The 5,349-nt window shown below is 54.9% G+C and overlaps 1 non-coding gene across 1 annotated transcript; it reads left to right on the top strand.

Moving 5' to 3' along the window:
- Positions 1-4,786: 4,786 nt before the first annotated feature.
- Positions 4,787-4,860, top strand: TRNAK-CUU (transfer RNA lysine (anticodon CUU)). The gene has a single exon. It is a non-coding gene; the product is annotated as a tRNA-Lys (tRNA).
- Positions 4,861-5,349: the final 489 nt, after the last annotated feature.

The raw sequence follows: 5,349 nt of genomic DNA, 5'->3' as shown, positions 1-5,349 counted from the left end.
TGTGTGGGCTTCACTCAGCACCCACCTGAGTCAGTTGGGAACCTTTCCCAAGCTCCATCAGACCCTATCCAGGCTGCTCCTCCACAGCCTGTGGCTTGGCTGCCACTTCTGACCAGCTGAATTTGGAGCTGCAGGTCTAGCACTGAAAATACAGTGGTGCATTCCAAGGCTGTGAGAGCTCCCCAGTTAGCTTTAGAAGGCCCAAATGATCTGTTTGTAGGAAACTTTTCCAGATCCTGCTCTTAATTTCAGCCTTGACTGAGTGATCTCTCTCCAGAGGTGTTCAGGGTTATAAAAGCCTCTTTCTTGTGAAGGTGCTGGAGCAGGCTGCCCAAGAGGCCATGGAGTCTCCTTCTCTGGAGAGAATCCAAACCCACCTGGACATCAGCCCTGGGAAAGCTGCTCTAGGTTCCCCTGCTTTAGCAGGTGGATTGGACTAGATGATCTCCAGAGCTTGCTTCCAACTCTCACTCACCTGTGGTTCTGTAATTCCAGTGTGGTGGTTTTGCAATTCATCAGAAGCAAGGTGCTGTCTGTCTTGAGAGGAAATGGGTTTGAGTTGGGCCAGGGGAGGTCTGGGTTGCACATTAGGAAAAGCTGAGAGAGTGGTGAAGGGTTGGAGCAGGTTGCCCAGGGAGGTGGTTGAGGCTCCTTCCCTGGAGCTATTCAAGGTGAGGCTGGACAGGGCTCTGGGCAACCTGATCTAGTTGGGGATGTCCCTGCTGAGTGCAGGGGGTTGGGCTGGATGAGCTTTGGAGCTCCCTGCCGGCCTGGACCTTTCTGTGATTCTAAGCTGTAGCTGTGGCGCGTCAGGATGTGGTTTGGTGGTGATGGTAGCTGGGCTGTGGTTGAACTTGATGATCTTAAAGGTCTTGTCTAGCCTTGATGATCCCTTGATTCTTGCACTGGTGCATGTTTCCTGGCACTGCAGAGGACAAGGCATGACAGACAGGATTCAGTACAAGCCCTGCTGCTCCCTGCAGAGTGCAGGAATGAGTAAGGAGCGCTTGAAGTGGCTCTGTGGCTATGAATGAGATTAAGGCTGTGTGCACACACAAACTTTTGTCTCTTTTCCCTCGGTGACTTTGCTCTCTCTGCTGTGAAGGAATGAGATGACCTTCCCCTTGCAGAGCAAAGACAAAGTGGGTGAAGATGTGGTGTATAATTTATAAAGCATCCTCAGAGATAAGAGCCAGCATCCCAGATAAATCACAGCGCTGCAGGAGGCAGCCAGCGGCGCCGCTGCTGCCAGGTGATGCAAGCCACAGGCTCTCAGGTTGGGATCTTCCCGGGGGGGTGTGCTGGGTGGAAAGCAGATCTGCCAGCAGAGGAGAGTACTGTAACACATGTCATGGAGGCTGGGGGCAGAGTGGGTGTGGGGACATGCCCCAGCTCAGCCAGAACTCCGTAACTTGCATTGCTTCTAAGGCCTCTTTGTGTCTCTTATGCACCTCGACCTGTCGGTGCTGGGTCCCTTCCCTTATTTCAGTGCAGGCCACCCAAGTATGTGACATCTGATTTGTAGTGCTCACAGGTGACAGCAAGCCCCACAGATGTTAAGCTTAAGCTGGATAGAGAATCACAGAGTTGTGCAGGCTGGAAAAGACCTTTTCTAAGATCAACCCCACCATTAACTTACCACCACCGAGTCTGGGGCTAAACAATGTCCCTCAGCACCACATCTACACAGTCTTGAAAGCCCTCAGAGGATCATCAGACAACCACTGCCCCGGGCAGCCTGTTCCAAGGCTTGGCAGCCTCTTTAGTGATGCTGATTTTTTCCTAATGTCCAATCTAAACCTCCCCTGGCACAGCCTGGGGCTGTCTCCTTTCATCCTGTTTCTCTGGAAGCTGTGGGCTTTAAGCAGTGTTGCAGGTGGGGCAGAGGGAGGGAGCTGCCCCAGCAGGAAGCACACCTGCATGCCACACATACTGCTGGGTGCAGACAGTGGCATGAACTGGGCAGAGAGAGCAGCAGCTGAAGAACCCCAAGGGGGTTCATGAAGGGAGGATGTGCTTCAGGCACTGGGATGTCTTGCTAAATACAGAATCACAGGATGGTTTGGGTTGGAGAGGACCTGCCAAGCTCAACCAGTCCAACCCCCCCTCACTCAGCAGGGACATCCCCAACCAGAGCAGGCTGCTCAGAGCCCCACACAACCTGAGCTGCAATGGTGCCAGGGATGGGGCATCTCCCACCTCTCTGGGCAATGTGGGACAGGCTCTCACCAATCTCAGCATAAAAGATTTCTCTCTTCTCTCCAGTCTGAATCTCCCTCTTTCAGTTCAAACCATCACCTTTTGTCCTGTCCCAACAGGCCCTGCTCAAAACTCTGTCCCCAGCTTTCTTCTAAGATTCTTTAAGCACTGAAAGGCTACTTGAAGTTCTCTCTGGAGCCTTATCCTCCCCAGGCTGCACAAACCCAACTCTCTCAGCCTGGCCTCACAGCAGAGGGCTTCCAGCCCTGCCAGCAGTGCTGTTGTCTCCCCTGGCCCTGCTTCAACAGGTCCCTGTCTGTGCTGTGCTGAAGGCTCCAGAGCTGCCCCAGCACTGCAGGGGAGGTCTCAGCAGAGTGGAGCAGGCTGCTGCCCACACTGCCCTTGGTGCAGCCCTGTTTAGTTGCTCCATGGGCAGGAAAATTAACGTGTATGTGAAGACAGGCTTGTAAACATGAAGAATGGGCTGCTGCTGGGCCACCTCATGCAGTTTACAGAGGTGCAGACTGTTTTATTGCTATTAGCAGGAGGCCCCTTGGCTGTAATTACACAAGTCATGGAGAATAGAATCCTTTCCCAAGATGCCACAGCATTGGCAGCTTTGCCCTTTACACCCTGGCACTCTGCTCTGCCTTATTCTGTTTGATAACTCCATAGAAGGAAGCAAAATCAGTCAATTGAGTTAAATCATAGAACCACAGAATGGCTCAGGCTGGGAGGGAGCTCAGAGCTCCTCTGCTTCAAGCTCCCCACCATGCCCAGGGACACCTCTCCGCTCCACTCAGCTGCTCAAGGCCTCAGCCAGCCTGGCCTTCAACACCCCCAGCAAGGAGGCAGCCACAGCCTCCCTGGCCAGCCTGGGCCGCACTCTCACCACCCTCCCAAGCAACAACTTCTGCCTCAGCTCCACTCTGACCCTGCTCTGCCTCAGCTTCCAACCATTCCCCCTTGGCCTGGCTCCTGACCCCCTCAGCAAAAGTCTCTCTGCAGCCTTCCTGCAGGATGCCTTCAGGTCCTGGCAGGCAGCTCTGAGGTGCCCCTGGAGCCTTCTCCTCTGCAGGCTGCACAGCCCCAGCTCCCTCAGCCTGTGCTCCCAGCAGAGCTGCTCCAGCCCTTGGCTCATCTCTGTGGCCTCCTCTGGCCTCTCTCCAGCAGCCTGCTGATCTCCTGGGCTGCATGAGGGCACTGCTGGCTCCTGGGGAGCTGTTCAGCAACCAACACAGCCAAGGCTCTTTCTTCAGGGCTCCTCCTCTGCATTCAGCCTGGATTGGCCTGACCCAGCTGCAGGACCTTGCACTGTGACTTGTTGAACCTCGTGCAGCTGGCACTGGGCCATTCTCAAGCCTGTCAAGACCTTGAGGTTTGTCTCTAAACCTGTGTTTATAAATTGCTGGGCAGAGAACCTCTTGGTGCATCAGTAATGAGAGGAGAGGGTGTTGGCTGTGGGCTTTGCTTTGTGAGCATGGTTTCAGTGTCTGCTCTCCTCACCTAACCATTTCAGGTCGTGTTAGTTCAGCTAAAGCAGGAGGAGCTGATTAAAATTCGATTTGCTGCAGTCAGTGCAGGTAGAAGACTGAAGAATTTGCTCAGCTGCCTGCAAGGTACTTGGTATTCCTTAGGGTTGCTTCCCAAGCCTGACACTTCCAGGTAGGGGATTGGTTTTCTGACCATTCTCACCTCAGCTCAGATGTCTTTGCCACCTCGGAATCTGCAGCTCTGTGCTCAAGGCCTCCTGCCCTGCCCTGGCTGTCACAGGAGCCCCACTCTCACATCCTGCCCTGGCTGTCACAGGAGCCCCACTCTCACATCCTGCCCTGCCCTGGCTGTCACAGGAGCCCCACTCTCACATCCTGCCCTGGCCTGGCTGTCACAGGAGCCCCACTCTCACATCCTGCCCTGGCTGTCACAGGAGCCCCACTCTCACATCCTGCCCTGGCTGTCACAGGAGCCCCACTCTCGCATCCTGCCCTGGCTGTCACAGGAGCCCCACTCTCACATCCTGCCCTGGCTGTCACAGGAGCCCCACTCTCACATCCTGCCCTGGCTGTCACAGGAGCCCCACTCTCACAACCTGCCCTGGCTGTCATAGGAGCCCCACTCTCACATCCTGCCCTGGCTGTCACAGGAGCCCCACTCTCACATCCTGCCCTGGCTGTCTTTGGAGCCCCACTCTCACATCCTGCCCTGCCCTGGCTGTCACAGGAGCCCCACTCTCACATCCTGCCCTGGCTGTCATAGGAGCCCCACTCTCACATCCTGCCCTGGCTGTCATAGGAGCCCCACTCTCACATCCTGCCCTGGCTGTCACAGGAGCCCCACTCTCACATCCTGCCCTGGCTGTCATAGGAGCCCCACTCTCACATCCTGCCCTGGCTGTCATAGGAGCCCCACTCTCACATCCTGCCCTGGCTGTCATAGGAGCCCCACTCTCACATCCTGCCCTGGCTGTCACAGGAGCCCCACTCTCACATCCTGCCCTGGCTGTCACAGGAGCCCCACTCTCACATCCGGCCCTGCCCTGGCTGTCACAGGAGCCCCACTCTCACATCTGCTCTACTGCCAAGGAGGAGGCATTGGCTCAGTCGGTAGAGCATGAGACTCTTAATCTCAGGGTTGTGGGTTTGAGCCCCACGTTGGGCGCCAAAAAAAGAGGAGTGTGGTGGGTTGAGAGGAAAGGCTCTGCTTTCCCTCCCCCACTGAGAGGGAGACCACGGCTAAACCCAGTTGGAGAAATGAGATTATATTTTACAAGGAAACAGATTCTATGTAACACAACAAATACAGGGATTTTACAATATATACAGGAATATACAGCAAATAAACACAGTCAGAAACCAGACCCCCACCAGAGGGGGCTTCCCCCTGTGCCCCCTTCACCCCCCGACCTCCCTTCTCCCCCAAAGAGGTAGAAGACGAGAAAAGAGGGGTTAGCACAGCAGACAGAGGCCTATGCACAGGGAGTTAGTTTCTTATCTCTTGGCAAGAAGCCCAGAAGCAGATCCAGCCGAGAGGGACAGCGAAGAAAGGAAGACTGAGAGAAAGTTCCAGCCACGCTGGGACCAACCTCACCTCCCACAATCCTACCAATGAAATTCGTTTAGAATACCAAAATATTTTACAAACATTTAGCCA

This window comes from Dryobates pubescens, chromosome 32 (genome assembly GCF_014839835.1).
Source record: "Dryobates pubescens isolate bDryPub1 chromosome 32, bDryPub1.pri, whole genome shotgun sequence".
In the NCBI taxonomy this organism is placed as follows: Eukaryota; Metazoa; Chordata; class Aves; order Piciformes; family Picidae; genus Dryobates; species Dryobates pubescens.
The sequence above is the reverse complement of the archived record's forward strand: the minus strand, read 5'-3'. Positions and strand labels throughout refer to the sequence as shown.